The sequence below is a fragment of the Pseudorca crassidens genome, chromosome X (genome assembly GCF_039906515.1).
Source record: "Pseudorca crassidens isolate mPseCra1 chromosome X, mPseCra1.hap1, whole genome shotgun sequence".
Lineage (NCBI taxonomy): Eukaryota > Metazoa > Chordata > Mammalia > Artiodactyla > Delphinidae > Pseudorca > Pseudorca crassidens.
Window position 1 is genome coordinate 23,184,928 of NC_090317.1, and position 25,598 is coordinate 23,210,525.

At 36.0% G+C, this 25,598-nt stretch overlaps 1 long non-coding RNA gene across 1 annotated transcript in view; it reads left to right on the forward strand.

The window, feature by feature from the left end:
- Nucleotides 1-25,598, forward strand: part of LOC137216920 (uncharacterized) — a 162,785-nt gene that overhangs the window by 108,160 nt on the left and 29,027 nt on the right. The window contains exons 2-4 of the long non-coding RNA XR_010939891.1: nt 7,529-7,645; nt 20,855-20,982; nt 21,236-21,328. This is a non-coding gene — a long non-coding RNA (uncharacterized lncRNA). The remainder of the gene's footprint in view (nt 1-7,528; nt 7,646-20,854; nt 20,983-21,235; nt 21,329-25,598) is intronic.

Here is a 25,598-nt window from a genome sequence, read left to right on the forward strand (position 1 = left end):
CCTGGTATATTGCCTTAGAAATACATAATACAGAATACTTTTTATCCTCCTCTGAGTGCCAGCAACTCATTTAACTAGAATAAGAAAAGTAGCAATGAGATCCAATAAATAATGAGGTCTATTTGGTCGTTTTCCACAAAGATATGTGGGTCCTGATTAAAACAGAGAGAAGAAAAGGGGGTCACCTTGTTCAAAAGTCATCCATATAGTCTGTCTTTGATCAGGAGCATAGAGGTCACATGGGAATTTCTTTGTAAATCAAAGAGAAAATTTGTCTTCACAGTTAATTAATAGAACCTCTTAAGTAAAAAGAACCTTATATCTGGGTGATTTTATCACTTGTTTACTGTGGTAGAATTTTTTCAACTACATTTTGAAAATGTTAAGATGAAATAAAAATTTTGAGTACTAAACGAAGTATTGTAAGTGCTGTTCCTTAGATTGTTCATTGCATTAGCATTATTACATTTTAATGAGAAAGAAGTCAGTCACAAAGGAAAATGGCATATCAAAGCAATCTGCATTATTAGTGAATTCCCAAGCCAAATAATCATGAGTTCTTTTCTACCATTCTTTACAATGTAATTACAAGGAGAGACTGCCTGTGTTTCTCAGCTAGTTCACAATCTTGGAGCATTCCAGATAGGATGATGTTAATTATTTAATATGAATTAAAACCATTAGAGTGCTCAGATTTTTTTAACATCATTGTTACCTGAAATTGCCAAGAAGAATATTGTAATGCATCATTCCTCAAGAAAATGACCCAGTTATTCTAAAGAAACCATCTCTACATATGGAACTACTAAATAGTTGGCAATCTAATATCTGCCACTTGTGGATAGGTTAAACAGAGAAATATCTACTCTTTTAAATTAAAAAAATTTTGATTGGAGTATAGTTCATTTACAATGTTGTGTTACTTTCTACTGTACGGCAAAGTGAATCAGTTATACATATACATATATCCACTCTTTTTTACATTCTTTTCCCATATAGGTCATTACAGAGTACCGAGTAGAGTTCCCTGTGCTATACAGTAGATTCTTATTAGTTGTTTATTTTATATATAGTAGTGTGTATATGTCAATCCCAATCTCCCAACTTACCCCTCCCCCCACCTCCCCCGGTAACCATAAGTTTGTCTTCTACATCTGTGACTCTATTTCTGTTTTGTAAATAAGTACACTTGTACCATTTTTTTAGATTCCACATATAAGTGGTAGCATATTATATTTGTCTTCCTCTGACTGACTTCACTTAGTATGACAATCTCTAGGTCCATCCATGTTGCTGCAAATGGCATTATTTCATTCTCTTTTATGGCTGAGTTAATATTCCATTGTATATATGTGCCACATCTTCTTCATCCACTCATCTGTTGATGGACACTTAGGTTGCTTCCATGTCCTGGCTATTGTAAATAGTGCTGCAGTGAACATTGGGGTGCATGTGTCTTTTTGAATTATGGGTTTCTCAGGGTATATTCCCAGTAGTGGGATTGCTGGGTCGTATGGTAGTTCTATTTTTAGTTTTTTAAGGAACCTCCATACTGTTCTCCATAGTGGCTGTATCAATTTACATTATCACCAACAGTGCAGGAGGGTTCCCTTTTCTCACACCCTCTCCAGCATTTACTGTTTCTAGATTTATTGATGATGTCCATTTCTGACCAGTGTGAGGTGATACCTCATTGTAGTTTTGATTTGCATTTCTCTAATAATTACTGATGTTGAGCATCTTTTCATTTGCTTGTTGGCCATCTGTATGTCTTCTTTGGAGAAATGTCTATTTCGATCTTCCACCCATTTTTTGATTGGGTTTTTTTTTTCATATTGAGCTGCATAAGCTGTTTGTATATTTTTGAGATTAATTCCTTGTCAGTCGCTTCATTTGCAAATATTTTCTCCAATTCTGTGGGTTGTCTTTTTGTTTTGTTTATGGTTTCCTTTGCTGTATAAAAGCTTTTAAGTTTCATTGGGCCCCATTTGTTTATTTTTGTTCTTATTATCATTACTCTAAGAGGTGGGCCATAAAAGATCCTGCTTTGATATATGTCAGAGAGTGTCCTGCCTACGATTTCCTTTAAGAGTTTTATAGTAGCTGGCCTAACTTTTAGGTCTTTAATACATTTTGAGTTTATTTTTGTGTATGGTGTTCAGAGTGTTCTAATTTCATTCCTTTACAGGTAGCTGTCCAGTTTTCCCAGCACCACTTATTGAAGAGACTGTCTTTTTTCCATTGTGTATTCTTGCCTCCTTAGTCATAGATTGATTGGCATTGGTGCATGGGTTTATCTCTGGGCTTTCTATTGCATTCCATTGATCTATATTTCTATTTTTGTGTTAATATCATACTGTTTTGATGACTGTAGCTTTATAGTATATGCTGAAGTCAGGGAACCTGATTCCTCCAACTTCATTTTCCTTTCTCAAGATTGCTTTGGCTATTTGAGGTCTTCTGTGTTTCCATACAAATTGTAAGATTTTTAAATTCTAATTCTGTGAAAAATGCCATTAGTAAATTGATAGATTGCACTGAATCTGTAGATTGCTTTGGGTAGTATAGTCATTTTCACAATATTGATTCTTCCAATCCAAGAACATGGTATATCTCCATCTGTTTGTGTTGTCTTTGATTTCTTTCATCATATCTTATACTTTTATGAGTATAGGTCTTTTGCCTCCTTAGGTAGGTTTATTCCTAGGTATTTTATTCTTTTTGAAGGAATGGTAAATGGGATTGTTTCCTTGATTTCTCTTTGTGATCTTTCATTGTTAGTGTATAGGAATGCAAGTGATTTCCCTGGTAAAGTTGCAGGATACAAAATTAATACAAATTCATTGATGAGCTCTAGTATATAGTTTTCTGGTAGCATCTTTAGGATTTTCTATGTATAGTATCATGTCATCTGCAAACAGTGACAGTTTTACTTCTTTTCCAATTTGGATTCCTTTTATTTCTTTTTCTTCTCAGATTGCCGTGGCTAGGGCTTCCCAAACTATGTTGAATAATAGTGGTGAGAGTGGACATACTTCTCTTTTTCCTGATCTTAGAGGAAATGCTTTCAGTTTTTTCACCATTGAGAAGGGTGTTTGCTGTGGATTTGTTGTCTATGGCCTTTATTATGTTGGGGTAGGTTCCCTCTATGCCCACGTTCTAGAGAGTTTTTATTATAAATGTTGTTGAATTTTGTCAAAAGCTTTTTCTACATCTATTGAGATGATCATATAGTTTTTACTCTTCACTTTTTTGATATGGTGTATCACACTAATTGATTTGCAGATATTGAAGAATCCTTGCATCCCTGGGATAAATCCCACTTGATCATGGTGTGTGATCCTTTCAATGTGTTGTTGGATTTGGTTTACTAGTATTTTGTTGAGAATATTTGCATCTATGTTCATCAGTGATATTGGCCTGTAATTTTCTTTTTCGTGATATCTTCATCTGGTTTTGGTATCAGGGTGATGGTGGCCTCGTAGAATGAGCTTGGGGGTTTTCCTTCCTCTGAAATTTTCTGGAAGAGTTTCAGAAGGATAGATGTCAACTCTTCTCTAAATGTTTGATAGAATTCCTCTGTGAAGGCATCTGCTCCTGGAATTTTGTTTGTTGGAAGCTTTTTAATCACAGTTTCAATTTCAGCACTTGTGATTGGTCTGTTCATATTTTCTATTTTTTTCCTGGGTCAGTCTTGGGAGGGTGTACCTTTCTAAAACTGTGTCCATTTCTTCTAGGTTGGCCATTTTATTGGCATATAATTGCTTGTAGTAGTCTCTTATGATCCTTTGTATTTCTGTGGTGTCTGTTATAACTTCTCCTTTTTTATTTCTATATTTATTGATTTGAGTCCTCTCCCTTTTTCTCTTCATGAGTCTGGCTAAAGGTTTATCCATTTTGTTTATCTTCTCAAAGAAGCAGCTTTTAGTTTCATTGATCTTTGCTATTGTTTTCTGTCTCTATTTCATTTATACCTGCTCTGATCTTTATGATTTCTTCCCTTCTACTTATTTGGCGTCTTGTTTGTTCTTTCTCTAGTTCCTTTAGGTGTAAGGTTAGGTTGTTTCTTTGAGACTTTTCTTGTTTCCTGAGGTAGGATTGTATTGCTATAAACTTTCCTCTTAGAACTGCTTTTGCTGTGTCCCATAGGTTTTGGATCATCGTGTTTTTGTTGTCATTTGTCTCTAGGTACTTTTTGATTTCCTCTTTGATTCCTTCAGTGATCTCTTGTTTATTTAGTAACATATTGTTTAACCTCCTTGTGTTTGTGTTTTTTACAGTTTTTTTTTTCCTGTAATTGATTTCTTGTCTCATAGCATTGTGGTCAGAAAAGATGCTTGGTAAGATTTCAGTTTTCTTAAATTTACCAGGGCTTGATTTGTGACCCAAGATGTGATCCTGGGGAATGTTCTGCGTGCACTTGAGAAGAAAGTGTATTCTGCTGCTTTCAGATGGAATGTCTTATAACAATATATATATCAATTAAGTTTATCTGGTCTAACGTGTCATTTAAGGCTTGTGTTGCCTTATTAATTTTCTGTCTGGATGATGTATCCACTGGTATAAGTGGAGTGCTAAAGTCCCCCACTATTACTGTGTTACTGTCCATTTCTCCTTTTGTGGCTGTTACCATTTGCCTTATACATTGAGGTGTTCTACGTTTGGTGCATATTTATTTACAATTTTTATATATTTTTCTTGGGTTGATCATTAGGTAGTGTCCTTCCTTGTCTCTTGAAACAGTCTTTATTTTAAAGTCTATTTTGTCTGATATGAGTATTGCTACTCCAGTTTTCTTTTGATTTCCATTTGCATGGAATATCTTTTTTTAATCCCCTCACTTTCAGTCAGTATGTGTCCCTAGGTCTGAAGTGGGTCTCTTGTAGGCAGCATATATACGGGTCTTGTTTTTGTAGGTCTTTTTTCTTCCCTTCCTCTTTTGTTCTTTTCTCTTGTGGTGTGATGACCACATTTAGTGTTGTGTTTGGGTTGCTTTTTCTTTTTTGTGTATCATAGTTTTTTTAGTTTGCATTTCCCATGAGGTTTTGATAAAGAGTAGTAGTGTGTGTGTGTGTGTGTGTGTGTGTGTATATATATACACACACACAAGGTTGTTTTAAGCTGGTGGTGTCTTAATTTCAAATGCGATTCCTATTTATTGAATTTTTACTCTCCTCTTCTCATGGTTGCTGGTTTTAATATCATATTTGTGTGTGAATTATTTCCTGCTTTTACTCTATGTTTGCCTTTACCAGTGAGCTTTCCCATTTGTGATTTTCTTGCTTCTAGCTGTGGCCACTTTTTCCCCCCTGCCTAGAGAAGTTCCTTTTGCATTTGTTGTAAAACTGGTTTGGTGGTGCTTAATTCTCTTAGTTTTTCCTTGTCTGTAAAGCTTTTGATTTTCTTCATCGAATCTGAATGAGAGCCTTGTTAGGCTGAGTTATCGTGGTTGTTACACTTTTTGGTGTAACTTACTTGTGCCTTGAGGGCCTGCTCAGCTTGGCTTGTATGTAGGATTTCCACTTGATGAAGGAGTGCTGCTGTGCACGCCCAAATTTACAGCTTGGTGAGTCAAATAACACCCAGTTCAGATGGGCAGCTCAGGGTACATGGTAACTTAGTGGCCCATGACCAAGCGTTCATTTTCTACTAAAGCCCAGTAGCAGGCCAATAACTTTCTCCTCAAAAGGGAAATAGTTATCCACAGAGAATGGCAGCGTTTGCTCCAAAATTCTAGGAGCCTGCTCTGCAGTTCACCTATAGGGGCCTACTAGAGGTTCCTAACAGCCTCCCTATCTACCACTGACACTTCAAGCACCTTTGGATCTAAGGGGTCTTATGGCAAAAGTGGCAGAACAGCTTGCACAGCAGCCTGGACCTGTTGCAGAGCCTTCTCTTAGTCAGGGCCCCACAAAAATATAGTAGCTTTTAGGGTCACTCAGTAAATAAGTGAATTAGAGAAACAAACACACCCAAATGAGGACTGTTTCCTCCAAAATCCAAAGAGGCTCGTTAGGTATTGCACCTCTTTTTTGGTTACAGGAGAGTCAGATATAACAACCTATCCTTCTTGACATGCCCCACATCACTAGACTCCTAGAAATGTTACTGAGGTAGAAGGACTCTGAATTTTGTGGGATTAAACCCTACCCTCTGACACACAAATGTCTTAACAATAAGACTAGAGTAGCTGCTATTTCTTGCTCATTAGGTCCTATCAATCAACATAATGTCATTGATGTAATGGACCAGTGTTATATCTTTTGGAAAGGCAAGGCAATCAAGATCCTTGTGAACTAAATTATGACATATGGCTGGATAGTTGATATACCCCTGCATTAGGACAGAGAAGATGTATTTCTGGCCTTGCCAGTTGGATGCAAACTGCTTATGCTGATCTTTATTGACAGGGATGGAGAAAAATGCATTTGCCAGATCAATAGCTGCATACAAGGTACTAGGGGATATGATAAATTGCTCAAGCCATGAAACCACATCTGGTATAGAGGCTGCAATTGGAGTCCCCACCCAGTTAAACTCAGAATAATCCACTGTCTTCTGCACAGGCCAAATAGGCAAGTAAAATGGGAATGTGGTGGGAATAACCACCTTTGTACCTTTCAGGTCCTTGATTGTAGCACCAGTTTCTTCAGTCCCTTCACGAATGCAGTATTGCTTTTGGTTTATTATTTTGCTAGGTGGAGGCAATTCTAATGGCTTCCATTTGGCCTTTCCCACTGTAATATCCCTCACTTCACAGGTCAGGGAACCAGTGTGGGGATTATGCCAGCTACTGAATGTATCTATTACAATTCTGCATTCAGAACAGAGGAAATTATCACAGGATGGGTTCAGGTAATCACTGGGCCCACCATGAGATGAAAAGAGGTAAAATTATATTGTTTTACCTCCATAAGTACCTACTCTGTTGGAGGGCCACAGTGACATTTTGGGTGTCCTGAAATTAGGGTTTGGGTATCAGAGTCATTGTCCAGTAGTCCCTGAAAGGCCTGATTAGTACTTTTCCCCCAAATACACAGTTATCCTCATAAATATTTGTAGAACCCTTTGGGTAATGTTGAGAGAAAGAAGATTAAGAGAATAATTTTTTGGCAGTATTCAGGGGTCCTTCTTCAAAGTGACTCAATTACCCCTTTATTCAAGGGGTTTTAGGAATGTAAACTGGTTCAAGTCTGGGAATTGATTGAGGGGCCATGACTGTTTTTATGATTTAAGTTAGACTTCTGCTTGCTTGATCTGGAACTTTTCTGCATATAAGATCAAGTAATAATTTAGTACCCCTTCCTATCTATTTCACGTCTACAAACATCATGATAAACTAGCCAATGGTATAGGTCTATGCAAATCAGATGATTCTGATTGCTGCTTTGACTATACTGTCCAGTATGGTAACCATACCACCTTGCCTTTAGTGGTTAAGTGTCACCACATGACTCTGTCACCATGGGATTTTTTACTCCCATTGCATTTAGGTTTCCCAATTCACTGACTGCATTTTCCACTGCAGGGTCTGGCCTACAGAGAAGAGTGACCACAGGGCTTTTCAAGGACACTGGCCTCCCCTCACAAGTTTATTTCTCACAGTCGTGGTGAAATATGCGCCTTCCAGACCCTCCCAGTGTGGGTGAGTAGTTCTTACATGACAAATCCATTCTAACATTCCAGTATCCCTATGCCTTTGAATCCCTTCCTCTACATTAAACTAAGTCATGTCTAGCATTTCCAACTCAAACATGATGGGGCATCTTTAGATCCATGATTCAACCAATCAAACCAACAAACTGTTAGAGCCCTTTCTAATTCCTTGAACTGCAACATTAAATGCAGAATCTCTGCTTAGTGAACCTATGTAAATTAATTTGGTCTACTACAACTTCATGTTCCTCCCACCATTATTCTTCTTCCATAGTATCCATTCTTATACATATTATGAGGGGTTCCGTCTATATAAATTAGAAAATTCAAGCAGTTCTTTTGGAGTGTAGCACAACTTCTTATGGGTCATACTTTGTATCTCACCTTCAGGAACCTGCTGGAACCTGAGTCTAGTTATAGATCTAAACACAAAGTGGAGTGGTGGGGGTGAATCTTGAGAAGAATCAGCATTGTTTTACAGGATAACTAACTGACTCCACTAAAGGTGCTCCCAGTGGCAAAGAAAATTCATCAGGATTTAGGGTTCAGTGTCCCCAGCTCCATCAGTGTTCTTCCACATGTCTCCATTCCAACTTTCAGGGCCCCAGTCCTTCCCCATCAATGCCCTACTTTAATCATAATCACCCTATGAGGCTGCGAGTTTAAATTGTGTTGTAATACAGCCAGATGCAGTTGAGATTCTGGGGGTGATTTTCAGCAATGTAAGCCCTGTGGCTACAGAAGATATCTCCTTCAGAGCACATATAGAAGATTTCAGGTAATTTAAGTGGCATTTGAGCTCAGAATTCAAATCCTTGAGCTCACTCTTTTCTTTCCAAATTTGTCCAAGGACATTAGGAGTAAACAAACAGCCAATCTCCCTATATTTATTAGTTTGTTAAAACTGTTCAAAATATCATATATACAGTCACCTAGTTCCTTTTAAGTGGTTGATTAGGATTAACCAATGCTGATATTTTGCATATCTAAATTGCCAAACCACACCATAGACTATCAATCAATCAGAGCTCTATTTACTACTACAAATAGAGTCATTAGCATCTGTAAATCTACTGAGGTTAGAAAGCCAATTCCAGAAACTCCAGAGCCAATTCAGGGAACTCATCCTTAAAATTCCATTCTCCTTGAACAACTCAGTACCAAAAACTACCAGTCAGGGTTCTCTAGAAAAACCCTGCCAACAGTGTGTGTGTGTGTATACGCACACACACATATATGAGAGAGACAGACAGACAGACTTGGGAAAGACTGAGAGGCCTTAGACTAACAGCCTGGGAAGAAGTGAGGGGTTATCAGTTCAACAACTCTTGAGGAATTGAATTCTGCCAAGAACTATGTAAGTGGATTTGTAAAGTGGATCTTTGCTCAATCAATCATGTCTTCAAATGAGAATGCAGTCCCTGCTGACACCTCGATTTCAGCCTTGTAAAACATTCTGAAGCAGAGGACTCATGTACATGCTGCCTGGATTCCTAAACCGTGAACATTGTGAGGTAAAGAATGTGTGTTTTTTAAGCCACTAAGTTTTAGGGAAATTTGTTATGCAGCAAGAGGTAATTAATTCAAGTCCAAGTCCACATGCCAGTATGCAGTCTTGAATTCACATTATTTTGTCTGAGAAAACTTAGAGAATTTATTCTAAAGAAATCCAAGTTTGATACTTCCCTATGGAACTAGTAGAAACAAAGTCAAATTTCCTCTAGAGGAACACAACTTCAACACAGGGCTCAAAAAGACCTACAGATTAATATATAAGGAACATGAGTTCATAGATAAAATAGAAAATCCTAAAAGGAAACAAGCCCTAAGAACTGCAGTAGTCAGAAAGAACAGAATAAGACTTACCAATATTTCAGAGAAGGACTTAAATACTATAATTTTTCAGAAGAACAAAAGAGAACTTGTAGAACTGAAGAAGTTAATTGCAGAAATAAAACATCAGCAAGCTGGTCAAATATCAGATTAGACATAACTGAAAATAGGATCAGTAAACTGAAAAATGAAAAAGAAATTACTTAAAATGAAGTACATAGAATCAAAGAGGTTAAAAAAATATGAAGGAATATTTAAGAGATGTAGATGAATGAATAATAAGGTCTAATATATATTGAAAGGAGATACAGAAGGAGAGACTACAAAGAATTCAGTAGAAGCAATATATTAAGAGCTAAATTTCCAAAAATTTCCAAACAAACACCACAGAACAATCAAAATAATTGACAGAAAAAATACTACTTTTAAAGTTTTGAGGAAAGAGAACTACTCAACAACAATTTTATATGCAACTAAACAATCAATAATTAGGGTCAAATAAAAACATTTTACAGACGAAGAATATACAAATTATGATTCATAAGTTATCACTAAAAGAACTATTAAAAGATATATTTCAGGTGGTTAAAAATTGTACCAAAACTATTAGGATGCAAGAAGCAGTGGTGTGCAAAGAAATTAATAAATATGTGAGTAGATTTGAGTATGCCTTGCCTATAAAAAGAATAATGACAAGGATTAAGTGGTTAATGGAGAAAATAAAATTCTGTTATTAATTGCATTATTTTTGCACACAGCTGAACAAGTAAGATAGTGATACTTTCTGTATGTCATGCTCTAGTAAATCATCACGGTTTCTCAAACTGAGGTGATTGGCTTGGGGACTCTTAATGCTCCTGGCCTCCCCTAGCTTCCTTGAGTACCTATGGTATTGATCTCTCAACACATTTATATAGATTTCTCACCATACCAGTTTCCCAAGCACAACATTTGGGAATCTCTGGTCTAGACAAATATAACCAACAAGATGGAGGTGGAGGGTGCCTGGAGTTAAATCCTATTGTACTTCTTCTATTGTAAAACAGATGGTAGATACAGTAAAAAGAATTAAACTAAAGTATCCTTATTAAAACATTGAAAGTAAGGATCAAAAACTTAAAATAGAATGTAGAACACCTAAATAGAGAAAGTAATTTGGCTGAGATTAACATATACACATTACTTTGTATAAAATAGATAACCAACAAGGACCTACTGTATAGCACAGGGAACTATACTAAATATTATGTAATAACCTATAAGGGAAAATAATCTGAAAAAGAATATATATATATATATATATATATATATATATATATAAAACTATTGCTGTGCTGTATACCTGAAACATACATGATATTTTAAATCAACTATACTTCAATAAAAAATTTAAAAAAAGAATTTCAGCCAATTAAGCATTAGACAAGGGGAGAGGATAAATTAAATATATGGTAACAAATCAGTAACCATAATAAATATCAGTATATCAAACTCAACTAAAAGAAAGAAAATATCAAACCAGATTTTAAAAATTATATACATTCTTTAAAATACACATACTTAAACTATGAGATCATAGAAGTGTGAAAGAAATATAAAACACCTAATCATTACAAAAAATACAAAAAAATGGGTTCCTGATACTAATATCAGATAAAATAGACATGAATGAAAGAAGCACTATTCAGTATGTGATTATTAATTAGTGCTAAGAAGCATATTTCCCAAACAAGCTATTAAAATTGTGAACTTGTTTATATCCAATGATATAGATTTAAAATATGTAAAGATAAAATTGATTATGAAAAGTTATAAATCTGCAAATATTATATGATGATTTAACACAAATTTCCAAATAATTTATTCATCATGCAGTTTAAAATAGCAAGGTTTATAGAAGATACAAATAACACAATAAAATTTGTAATCTAATTAAATGTAGAAACTGCAACCACCATTTACAGAATTCACATTTGTTTAGAATTCATAGACCACTTACATAAATGACCATGAAAGTAGCCACAGAGCAAAGCAAACTCAAACCAGATTTGTTACCATATGGACAACACCACATTCTTCCACAACGATACATTAAATTGGAAGCTGAGAACAAAATGTAGCCATATTTTCCAAAATCAAAAAGTTTAAAACACTCTTCTAAATGAATCACAGAATAAAAATTAAATAATAAGGAAAATTTGAGTATCTGAACTAAACTATAATTAAAATACTATATGTAAAATCTGAAAGAAAAATACATTATTAGTTGCATGTTGTTAAAGAAAGAAAAAAAAGTAAAGATGTAAATGTCCTATTTAATAATTGAGAAAAAGAATGATAAAGTTAACCAAAAAGATGGGATGTTATAATAATACCTTAAAGTTCACAGAGAGAGAGACAAGATGGCAGAGTAGGGGGACCTTGAGTTCATCTCCTCTCGTGAGCACACCAAAATCACAACTAACTGCTGAACAACCGTCAATAAAAAAGACTGGACTCTACCAAAACAAGATATTCTACATTCAAAGATATAAAGAAGAAACCACGAGATGGTAGGAGGGGCACACTCGTGATATAACCAAATTCCATACCACCTGGGTGGGCAGCCCACAAACTGGAGAATAATTATATTGCAGAAGTTCTCCCATAGGAGTGACAGCTGTGAGCCCCACCCCATGCTCCCCAGCCTAGGGTTCTGGCATTGGAAGGAGGAGCCTCCAGAGCATTTGGCTTTGAAGGCCAGCAGGGCTTGATTGCAGCAGCTCCACAAGACTGGGGGAAACAGAGACTCCACTGTTGGAGGGCGCACACAAAGTCCCACATGCACTGGTGCCCAGAGCAAAAGCAGTGACTCCATAGGAACCTGGGTCAGACCTACGTGCTGGTCTTGGAGGGTCTCCTGGGGAGGTGGACCTGTGGCTCTCTCTGGGCAACAAAAGCTGGTGGCAGACAAAGTGGGGACCTATGTGAACTCTGGCTGGAGGCAGACATTTTGGGTACTTGGCACCGAAACCTGGCCCCACCCAACAGCCTGTAAGCTCCAGTGCTGGGACACCTCACGCCAAACAACCAACAGAGTTGGAACCCAGCCACACCCATCAGCAGACAGGCTGCCTATAGTCTTCTTAAGCCCACAGCCACCTCTAGATATGAACCTTAACAAGGCCCTGCCCTTTATATGAACCTTAACAAGGCCCTGCCCACCAAAGGGCCAAGACCCAGCTCCACCCACCAGCCCCCACCTGCTAGGAAGCCTGCACAAAACTCTAGACCAGGCTCATCCACCAGCAGGCCAATACCAAAAGTAAGGAAACTACAGTACTGCAGCCTGCAGAACTGAGTCCACAAACACAGCTCAGAACCTAACCTGGGACCAGCTGGTCCCTGGCCCTTAGGAGACGAGAGGGGAGTATACTGCTGGGACACGTAGGATATCCCTTACAGAGGGCCACTTCTTCAAGGTCGAGAAACATAACTAACCTTCCACATATATAAAAATACAAATAGAAATTTAGACAAAATGAGATGGCAGAGGAATATGTTCCAAATTACATCGAAGAGGAATATGTTCTAAAGGAACAAGATAAAACCCCAGAAGAACAACTAAGGGATGTGGAGATAGGCAATCTACCCGAGAAAGAGTACAGAGTAATAACTGTAAAGATGATCCAAGAAATCAGGAAAAGAATGGATGCACAGAGTGAGAAGTTACAAGAAGTTTTTAACAAAGAGAGACTATAAAGAACAACCAGAGTTGAAGAATACAATAATTGAACTGAAATGGATACTAGAAGGAATCAAGAGCAGAATAAATGAAGCAGAAGTACAGATAAGTGAGCTGGAAGACAGAGTGGTGGAAATCACTGCTATGGAACAGAATAAAGAAAAAAGAATGAAAAGGAACAAAGACAGTTGAAAAGACCTCTGGACAATGTCAAATGCACCAACATATTCATTACAGGGGTCCCTGAAGGAGAAGAGAGAAAGTACCTGAGAAAATATTTGAAGAGATAATAGCTGAAAATTTCCCTAACATGGAAAAGGAAACAGTCACCCAAGTCTAGGAAGTGCAGAGTCCCATACAGGATTAACTGAAGGAGGAACGTGCCAAGACATGTAGTAATCAAATTGCCAAAAATTAAAGATAAAGAGAAAATATTAAAAGCAATGAGGGAAAAGCAACAAATAATATACAAGGGAACCCCCATAAGGCTATCAGCTGATTTTTTAGCAGAAACTCTGCAGGCCAGAAGGAAGTGGCAAGATATTTTTAAAGTGATAAAAGGTAAGAACCTACAACCAAGAATACTCTACCCAGCAAGGCTCTCATTCAGATTTGACAGAGAAATCAAAAGCTTTACAGACTAGCAAAAGCTAAGAGAATTCAGCAGCACCAAACCAGCTCTACAACAAATGCTAAAGGAACTTCTCTAGGTGGAAAAGACCACAATTAGAAACAAGAAAATTACTAAATGGCTAAGAGAATTCAGCAGCACCAAACCAGCTCTACAACAAATGCTAAAGGAACTTCTCTCGGTGGAAAAGACCACAATTAGAAACAAGAAAATTACTAAATGGGAAAGCTCACTGGTAAAGGCAAACATACAGTAAAGATAGGAAATCATCCACACACAAATATGATATCAAAACCAGTAATTGTGAGAGAAAGAGAGTACAAGTGCAGGATGTTGGTAATGCATTTGAAATTAAGAGATCAACAACTTAAAACAATTATGTGTATATATATATATATATATATATATATAGACTGCTATATCAAAATTTCATGGTAACTGCAAATGAAAAAATCTATAATAGATACACACATGAAAAAGAAAAAGGAATCCAAACACAACACTAAAGAAAGTCATCAAATCACAAGAGAACAAAAGAAGACCAACAAAAACAAATCCAAAACAATTAACAAAATGGCAATAAGAACAAACATATTGATAATTACATTAAGTGGCAAAGGATTAAATGCTCCAAGCAAAAGACACAGACTGGCTGAATGGATGCAAAAACAAGACCTGTGTATGTGCTGTCTACAAGAGACCCACTACAGATCTAGAGACACAGACTGAAAGTGAGGGAATTAAAAAAAGATATTCCATGCAAATGGAAATCAAAAGAAAGCTGGAGTAGCAATTCTTATATCAGACAAAGTAGACTTTAAAATAAAGACTCTTATAAGAGACAGAGAAGGACACTACATAATGATCAAGGGATCAATCCAAGAAGATATAACAATTGTAAATATATATGCACCCAACAAGGGAGCACCTCAATACATAAGGCAAATGTTAACAGCCATAAAAGGAGAAATTGACAGTAACACAATAATAGTGGGGGACTTTAACACCCCACTTACATCAATGGACAGATCATCCATAGAGAAAAATCAATAAGGAAACACAGGCCTTAAATGATGCATTAGACCAGGTAGACTTAATTGATATTTATAGAGCATTCATTTGGAAAGCAGCAGAATACCCATTCTTTTCAAGTGCACATGGAACATTCTCCAGGGTTGATCACTTGCTGGGCCACAAAGCAAACCTCAGTAAATTTAATGAAATTGAAATTTTATCAAGCAGCTTTTCTGACACAATGCTATGAGATTAGAAGTCAACTATGAGAAAAAAACTGCAAAACACACAGGCACCTGGAGGCTAAACAATGTGCTACTAAGCAACCAATGGATCACTAAAGAAATTAAAGAAGAAATCAAAAAATACCTAGAGACAAATGAAAACGAAAGCATGATGACCCAAAACCTATGGGACATAGCAAAAGCAATTCTAAAAGGGAAGTTCATGGCAATACAAGTTTGCCTCAGGAAACAAGAAGAATCTCAAATAAACAACTGAACCTTATACCTAAGGCAACTAGAGAAAGAAGAACAAACAAAACTCAAAGTTAGTAGAAGGAAAGATCATAAAGATCACAGAAGAAATAAATGAAATTGAGACTGAAAAAACAATGGAAAAGATCAATGAAACTAAAAGCTGGTTATTTGAAAAGATAAACAAAATTAATAAACCTTTAGCCAGACTCATCAAGAAAAAAAGGGAGACAGCCCAAATCAACAAAATTAGAGATGGAAAAGAAGTTACAACCAACACCACAGAAATACAAAGGACCGTAAGAGACTACTACAAGCACCTAAATGCCAATAAAATGGATGACCTAGAAAAAAATGCACAAATTCTTAGAAAGGTACAATCTCCCAAGACTGAACCCTGAATAGAAGATATGAACAGACCAATTACAAGTACTGAAATTGAATCTGTGATTTAAAAACTCCCAACAAATGAAAGTCCAGGACCACATGGTTTCCAGGTGAATTCTACCAAACATTTGGAGAAGAGTTAACACCTATCCTTCTGAAACTACTCCAAAAAATTGCAGTGGAAGGAACACTTCCAAACTCATTCTACGAGGCCACCATTACCCTGATACCAAAACCAGACGATACTACAAAAAAAAAAAATAACAGGCCAATATCACCTATGAATATAGACACAAAAATCCTCAACAAATACTAGCAAACCGAATCCAACAGTACATTAAAAGGATCATTCACCATGACCAACTGGGATTTATCCCAGGGTTGCAAGGATTTTTCAATATCTGCAAATCAATCATTGTGATACACCACATTACCAAATTGAAGAATAAAAACCATATGATCATCTCAATAGATGCAGAAAAAGGTTTTTGATAAAATTCAACATCCATTTATGATAAAAACTCTCCAGAAAGTGGGCATAGAGGGAACCTACCTCAACATAATAAAGGCCAAATATGACAAACACACAGCTGATGTGTCATACTCAATGGGAAAAAGCTGAAAGTACCTCCTTACTTTGGACTTAGGTGCAATTATTTTTATAGCTTTTAAGTTGGAGACTTAGATCATTTATTTCAGACATTTAAAAAATTGTCCTGTATATTCACTTCTTTTGTTATCATTCATTTAAATAACTTTTCTAATTTCTGTGTGATTACGTACTTCATCTATGTGTTATTTAGAAGTATGTTGCTTACTTTTTAAAGTTCAGCTATTTTTTCCCGGTATCAGATTAAATTCCATTGCAATCAGACTATATACTTTATAATTTTAGTATTTTTAAATTAGTTAAAACTTGTCTTATGGCCCTGTATATAGTAGTCTATCTTGGTCAACATACCATGTTCTCTGGATGCTAGAGTAGAACTTCATGAACGCCACTTAGGTCAGTTTTGATAGTGTTGTTCAAATATTCTATATCCTTACTCATTTTTTGTCTCCTTATCCATCAATTACTGAGAGAGATATGTTAAAAATATCAACTATGATTGTAGACTTGTCTTTCTCCTTTCACTTCTGTCAGTTTTTGCTTTATGCATTTAGAAACTCAATAATTATGTGCATATCCAATAAAGATCATCTTTTCTTAATTGATTGTATCATCACGATATATTCCTATTTGTGTCTGGTAATAGGTAATACTCCTTTTTTTGAAGTCTGATTCATCTGATACTATAAACTCATGCAAATTCTCATGCTGATGGTGTGAATGTTGTATATTTTTTCCACTCTTACTTTCCAACAATTTCTGTCTTTATACTATCCTTCTTGTAAATAGTATTTAGTTGTCTTATTTTTCATTAGGTCTTACAATCTCTGCTTTTTAAATGAGATGTTTTTCCATTTACATTAATTTTAAGCATTGTTTTCTTTGGTTTTAAGGCTGTGATCTTGCTATTTCTTTGTTTATTTTCTTATTTTCTTGTTTTCTTTTTAACTTTTATTTTGAAGTCATTTTAGACTTAATCACACACTTACAAAAGTAGTACAAATGAGATACCACATACCCTTTACTCATCTCCCCTAGTTATTAAAATTCAGAAATAAACATTAGTATAATGCCATTAACTAAATTAACAGACTTCATTAAGATTTTACTAGTTTCCTCTAATGTAATTTTTCTGTTCCAGGATATAATCAGAGATCCCATTTTGTTGTAATTGTCTCTGACACTTTTGAAGAGTATTGGTCAGTTATCTTGTAGAATGCCCCTCAATTTGTGTCTGTCTGATGTTTTTCCATGATTACATTGAGGTAACGCACTATTGTTATTATTGGTAAAAATATTATAATGTGTCCTTCTCTGTTCATTACATCAGATATCATATGATGTCATTATATCTTATTAATTATTGAGGATGTTAACCTTGATCCCTTGGTTTGCATGGTGCTGTCAGGTTTCACTTTTGTAATTAGTAAATATTTGGAAGTAATTTAAAGCCATGGAAATAACCTGTTTCTCCTTAAAACTTTGTCCACCAGATTTGTCATTGTTTGGTACATCTCACCTCAGCAATTATTAATATTGTGTTCTATTTCCATCATTCCTTCTATACATATCAGTTGGAATTCTTCTGGAAGGAGGAGTTGTCCCTTCTTCCTCAATTATTTAATGAAATCTTTATGACCAATCGTTATTTATTTTATTCGGGAGGGGTTATAATCCAATAATATTGTTATTTTGTTGCTCAAGTTTTTCCAAATTTGGCCATTTGTGAGTTCTTTCAGGTTGACTCTGTACCTTTCTGATATAACTTCATTAATATTTGGACTTTAGTACATCCTTATTTCTGAAATCACAAGATGCTCCAAATTCAGCTTGTATATTCCCTGCCACAGTTTGAAGTCAACAACTTCCTTTTAGTGAGGAATGATATTTAGAAACTAATAACTGGTAGCCAGACATTGCTACTGAAGCGTCATTGCTTCTAGTCACCTTCTGTGGGTGGAGTTAGGAACCACATGTATTAATACTATCTAATGCATACATGTACATCTCTTTATTTCTGTATCTATTTATCTGCATGATTACGCACACACACATACACACACAGAGAATCATACTAATACCTCTCACTCTAATCCAGTACCACCAGTTTCCTTCTAGCATACTTCCTTTTACATTTGTAATTTCTTTCTCGCACACTAAGAAAACTGGCTCTTCACTACATTTACTTATTCTTCAAAGCTGGAATACAAATGAAATGGTTTTAGAATTGCAACCCCATACTCGTCTGAAAACCAAATTTAGCAACTAGAGTACAGTATTTGTGTATAACTCGTTTCGTACAACCTTGCATTCTCTAGCCAAAAAGTACTGTTTTCCAAAGTTACTTAGGCCATCTCCTTCACTCTCCATTCCCTCAGTGTAACTATGTGACTCAGTTGTAAAGTGGATTCATTTGTCATAGTCTGCATTCATCCTGGGACCCACCATATCCTGAAAGATATTTTTAACTTGCATATAGTAAATTTCCCTCTTTAGTGCATAGTTACTCTTTAGTGGTGTATAGTTCTATGGGTTTTATGAAATACATATAGTTAACACCACCACAATTCCTCACAGAATGTTTTCTTAACCTCCCAATTTTCCACAAGCTCTCCCTTTGTAGTCTAACTCCTTACCACTCTCCACCCCTTGCAACCAGTGAACAGTTTTCCATCCCTATACTTTCCTTTTTCTATAATGTCATATAAATGGAAACTTATCATATATAGTCTTTTGGATCTGCCTTCTTTCTTTTATCAAAGTGCCTTTAAGGTTTATCTAAGTTGATGAATGAATTACTAGTTCTTTATTTTTCTTGCTAAGGAACACGCCATTCCATGTATGTAACAAGGTTTATCCATTCACCTTTTGAAAGGTATCTGAGTTCTTTCAGTTTGGGGAAGTTTTTGAATAAAGCTTCTATATATATGTCCAAGTTTTCTATATATATGTCCAAGCTTCTATATATATGTCCAGATAATTTACATTTTTCTTGGATACTTAGGATTTGGATTGCTAGACATATGGCATGTGGTTGTTTAACTTCATAAGAAACTGCCAAACTGTTTTCTAAAATGATTATAACATTTTACATTCTTACCAGCAATGTTGGAGAATTCCAGTTCTACATTCTCTCCAAAACTTGGTATTTTTGTTTATAATTTTATCCATTTTAATGGGTGTGTAGTGATATCTAACTGTGTTTTGTTCCGTTTTTCCCAAATGGTGATCAACATTATTCTTCATTATGGGAAAGCAAATAAAAACAAAATGAGCTATATTTATAGTCATACCAAAATAGTTAAAATTAAAAAGGCTGACAGTTCTGAGCTTGGTAAGGATGTAGAACAACCAGAACTCTCAGATGTTTTGGTTGGTGGAAATGGTACAAACACTTTGGGGGAAAAGCTAAGAAGAGGCAAAGAAATTTATGGTGACAGAAATAAGAGCAATGATTGGCTCTGTAGTGGGGAGATTGATTTAAAAGGGACATAAGAGGGAATTCCCTGGTGGTCCAGTGGTTAGGACTCCACACTTTCACTGCTGAGGGCATGGGTGTGATCCCTGGTTGGGAACTAAGATCCCAAAAGCTGCATGGCATGGCCAAAAATTTAAAAATTAATTAAATTAATTAATTAAAGGGACATAAGAGAAGTCTATGGAGTAATAAATTGAATAGGGTGGTAATTATGATGTATACGTAGATATAAAATTTCTTAAATCTGTATAATTAAGATTATACATTGGAATATTACCCAGCAATAAAAAAAAATGAAAATTTGACATTTGCAACAACATGAATGGACCTGGAGTGTATTATGCTTAGTGAAATAAATCAGAGAAAGACAACTACTGTATGTTATCACTCATATGTGGAATTTTAAAAACAAGTGAAAAAATATAACAAAACAGAAGCAGAATCACAGATATAGAGAAAAAACTAGTAGTTACCAGTGGGGAGATGGGAGGGGAGAGGGGCAAGATTGGGGTATGGGATTAAGAAATACAAATTACTATGTATAAAATAAATAAGTTACAAAGATATTGTACAGTGCAGGGAATATAGCCAATATTTTATAACAACATTAAATGGAATATAATCTATAAAAATATTGAATCACTATGTTGTATAGGTGAAACTAAGATTTTAAATCAACTATACTTCCATAAAAATAAATTAATAAAATTCACAAAACCTCAAAAAATAAATAAAAGATATATGATTGATAGATGAAAAAGATTAATACACCTTATTGTATGTATTTATATGTAAACAATGTTCTTGTTGTTACCTGACTTGTTTGCTTTAATTAAACTTGTTTTTCAATTTAAAAACAAACAGCTTTTAAATTAAATGAATCTGAGGTGTCATATGTAAATTTACTTATAAAATAAAGTATAAAAACATATTTTCTGGAAAATATACTTTCACTTATTGGATGAATAAAATAAAGTTATTAAATCAGGGTCTTGAGAAAGAAACACAGTCTTACTTTCTTACAATATTATTTTCTTCCTTGTAGTAGCTGAGATTTGCAGATTCTGAAAAATAGAAGGCTGAGAATTGTTGGTGGCCAAACAACCCTGGAGAGGCCTCAGATAAATATGAAGGAGTTATGTCTAAAGTTAGAAAGAAACAGAGGGATAATATGTAAGTCTTTTAAGTTTATTTAACAACATGATTAAAGTAAGAAGGAACTAGGAATGATAATGATTGAGAGCAGGTGATTAAAGTAACAATGTAACTATGTAACATGGAAGTTTCTCAGTTTTGATATATTTGGTTTAAGCTAGAATTTTAAGATAATTGTTGAAAAAGCTTAAATTGAACTATTAATAAAGAATTCTTGAGAGATGTCAACATCACAGCATCATGAAATGCTCCCTTTTTCTCTCCTCTTCAGTCTATAACCGTTAAAACACCCATAACTCAACAAAGTTGCCTCTGCCCAATACTCCAGGACGATGGAGAATTCCACACATCTGTACATCTAAAGGTATGTGGACTGGAACACATAGAGGAGATGGAACAAGGGGAGCAGTTGTGAGCCTGTGATCCTGGACCCCGAGCTGCAGTGGCTGAGCCTGCAGCCCCAGAGAACCCAGTAGTATCAGGGAAGGCAGCACACACATAACCAGCCTTTCAGCTGCAGTGGTGCCCACAGCCATAGGGAACTGGACATGGGGGCAGTAAAACCTGCGACCCTGTCCCATCAGCCATGGAGGCAACCCATGACTCTGGCCCCCCAACACCACCTGTAGTGGTGGCACCCATGAAGCCAACAACCCTAATCAGGCCTGTGACACCTGTGACCCTGGGTCCCCACCCCTCCTCATGATGGGGGAGCCTACAACTCAGGAGATTCTGGATCCAGTACAGGTGCCTGCCATCCTGGTGCCACAGGTAGCAATGCCAGTGACATCAGTAGCATCAAGGCACCCATGACCCCAGAGGCACAATCATCACCGAGGGGAGGTACCTCTGAAAGAGGCCATGCAGGGTGGAAAGTGTCAGCTCTCAAGTATAACCAGAGGTAGCTAAGGGAAGAGAAACGAAAAACTTGTGCTATAGTGCCACCTACTGGAAAACAAAAGAAAGGCCCCTAATTACTAACCTGTTGAATTCTCAGAATCAAGAACAAGGAGGAGGAGGAGAAGGAAGAGGAAGAAGAAGAAGAAAGGTGTTCATGACTTCAAATGCATCAGCAGAGGAACAACATCAAGCACCGTGAAGAACCACAGTAACACAGAACCACAAAAAGAAAATGACAATTCCCAAGTAGCCAAATTTAAAGTCATTGAATATTGCCATGTAACTGATAGAGAATTCAAAATAACTGTCATGAAGAAACTCAGTGGTCTACAAGAAAACCCAGAAAGGCAGTTCAGTGAGCTCAGGAATAAAATTAATGAACAGAAGGAGAGAGATTCAAACTCTAAGAAAAGTACCAAACAGATATTCTGGAGCTGAAGAACTCAAAAGATGAGATGAATAATACATTAGAAAGCATTGGAAATAGAGAAGACCATGTGGAAGACAGAACCAGTGAGTTCAAAGACAGAACTCTAGAAATGGCACAGGTAAAAGAGGAGAGAGAAATAATAAGATCTAAAAAATGAAGAAATTCTATGAGAACTATCCAACTCTATTAGGAAGGGCAAAATTAGGATAATGGGTATCCCAGAAGGAGAAGGGCAGAAGGGCAGAAGGTAGTATAACATTCATTTAAAAAAATAATAGCCGAGAACTTACCAAGTATAGGGAAGGAACTGGATATAGAATTCCATGAAGCTAAGAGAACACCTAATTACTTCAGTGCAAAAAGACCTTCCTCAAGACACATTATATTAAAACTGTCAAAAGTCAATGACAAAAAAAGATGAAGAAGAATCTAGATGAATAGCAATCTAAAAAAAAAAGTAAGTGACAAAGACAGAATTTTAAAGGAAGGGACTTCCCTGGTGGCACAGTGGTTAAGAATCTGCCTGCCAATGCAGGGGACATGGGTTCAATTCCCTGGTTTGGGAAGATCCCAAGTGCCGCGGAGCAACTAACCCATGCGCCACAACTACTGAGCCTGCACTCTAGAGCCCTCAAGCCACAATTACTGAGCCTGCGTGCCACAACTACTGAAGCCCACGTGTCTAGAGCCCATGCTCCGCAACAAAAGAAACCACCGTGATGAGAAGACCATGCACCACAACGAAGAGTAGCCCCCACCCGATGCAACTAGAGAAAGCCCGTGCGCAGCAACGAAGACCCAATGCAACCAAAAGTAAATAAATAAATTTTAAAAGATAAAAAAGGATTTTAAAGGCAGCCAGGGAAAAAAGAATGGTAACCTACAAAGAAACCCCTGTTACGCTATCAGCAGATTTCTCTATAGTCAAGGAGAGAGTGGAATGACATACTCAAAATACTAAAAGATAAGAACTGTCAGCCAATAATACACTATTCAGCAAGATACCATTTAGCTACGAAGGAGAAATAAAACCTTTCCCAGACAAAAGCTGAGGGAGTCCATCAATACTAGACCTGCCTTACAGGGCATGTTGAACAAGTGTTGGAGAGGATGTGGAGAAAAGAGAACCGTCATACACTGATGGTGGGAATGTAAATTGGTGCAGCCATTATAGAAAACAATATGGAGATTTCTCAAAAAATTAAGAATAGAACTACCATATTATCCAGCTATCCCACTTCTGGATATTTATTCAAAGAATATGAAAACACTAATTTGAAAATGTATATGCACCCTTATGTTCACTGCAGCAGTTCATTCATTATTTACAATAGGCAAGATATGGAAACAACCTATGTGCCCCTCAGTGAATGAATGGATAAAGAAAATGTTTATATACAATGGAATATTACTCAGCCATAAAAAAGATAAAATCATGCCATTTGTGACAACATGGATGGACCTTGAGGTAATTATGCTAAGTGAAATAAGTCAGATGAGAAAGACAAATACCATGTGATTTCACTCATATGTGGAAAATAAACAAAAACCAAAGACACATAGATATGGAGAACAGGATAGTGGTTACCAGAGGGGAAATGGTAGTGGGAGGGCAAAATGGAAACTAAACTTTTGGTAGTGTGCATGCTATAGTGTATACAGAAGTAGACATATAAAGTATAATATAATATGAAACTTATATAATGGTATAAAACAGTAAGTGACCCGGGTAGCCTAAAGTTGAAGAAGCAGTGCTGGTGTAAAATATATTTTTAAAATCACTGGAGTAAAGTACACGTAAATAATTAAAAAAAAAGAGCTCTTCTTTTTCTAGATAAAGGTATTAAATTCATGCCTGTAAATTTAGTTCTGCTTGAAAAGGGAAGATTAACATCAATTTCTTGATACATCATAGAATTGTTCAGATATCATTTATTCAGTAACTAAGGAAAAGAGCAGGCTTAGGGATTAATCTTGTGTATCACACAATAGCATTCTTAAAATGTTTTGAAATACTTCCATACCTCTCTATTGTTTGATCATACACACAGGGTGGCTATTTGTATGAAGTGTTACAATTACTTGGTATTGGAGAGACACCTATATAAGCAATAGTACAGTGTTTATACAAAGTACCAGTAAATACTCAAGTTCTGAGTGGAAAGTAATTAAAGATGAAAAGAAAGCTTTTTGCAGATAATAAATAACATACTGTTGAAAGTTACACTGGTTGAAATGTGTGGAAAATAATCAGTTTACTGTGCCACGGGAACTTTTGAACCATCATCATCAGCTATTTTAGGGTATTCATTTAGGCCAGTTTTCAATAACTGAGGTGATACTTTCTAACTAAAAAAAAAGTTACTTGTGGGCTTGTTTTGTACATAATCATCAATTTTTATCAAAGTCTTTTTTTCTGCTGTGTTTACAAGCTAAACTAGCTGTGAAAGGTGCAAGCATTATAGTTTGTATTCAGCAAAGATCTGTCATTTTGTGCTTACTGCAAGGCAAATGGCTCTGCCAGTTGGGGCTCCAATTTATCAATCTGGCAGTGTGACAATTTTCATTGTTGTAGAAAATTTTATCATGGATATCCAATTCTGAACGGTTAATATGGAAGAGAGGTCTGAGCAGGCCGACTTTAACTTGTGCTTATCAATACTGTAATCATTAATGACACTGACCCAGGAGACAGAGATCATTTGGGTCCCTGGAACCTGAAGCATATGTCTCTGACAGATTTATCTGCCTCAGCTGCCACCAAGCGTCCCTGAGTTTCAGGAACAGATGTAATATGACAAAGCAGGATCTCCCTATAGAACAATGAAAATAATTTTTGTCACAGTTGTTCTGGAATGAATGCAAGGCAAAGAAAATAGGATGCTAAAACATTAATTCTTAAAATTATACATTAATAGCTTTAACATCTAGCTAATCTACCTCATAGGCAGGAGGTTAAGACAGTGACCTGTTTATGGTAGAACAGTGATACATCCACAAGTGACTTCCAAACTACAGTTTCTTAATATGCATGTTTGTTGATGCAGTATGGACACCCAGACAATCACTCTGCCAGTAATAGCTTCCAGTAGATGTAGCCTTGATCCTGAGACACTGGCTGCCAGCTTCAGTATACCAATATTAGAAAAAGTAGCCAAATATTAGAAATAAATATTTGTACAAAGAATTAATTGGTGGACAAAATATGAGTGGAGGGAGACTCAGAACCTCATACTAAGGTACTAGGTGTCACATATCTATGACTAATTTAAAAAAACATAAAACACAATTTTTAAAATATTTG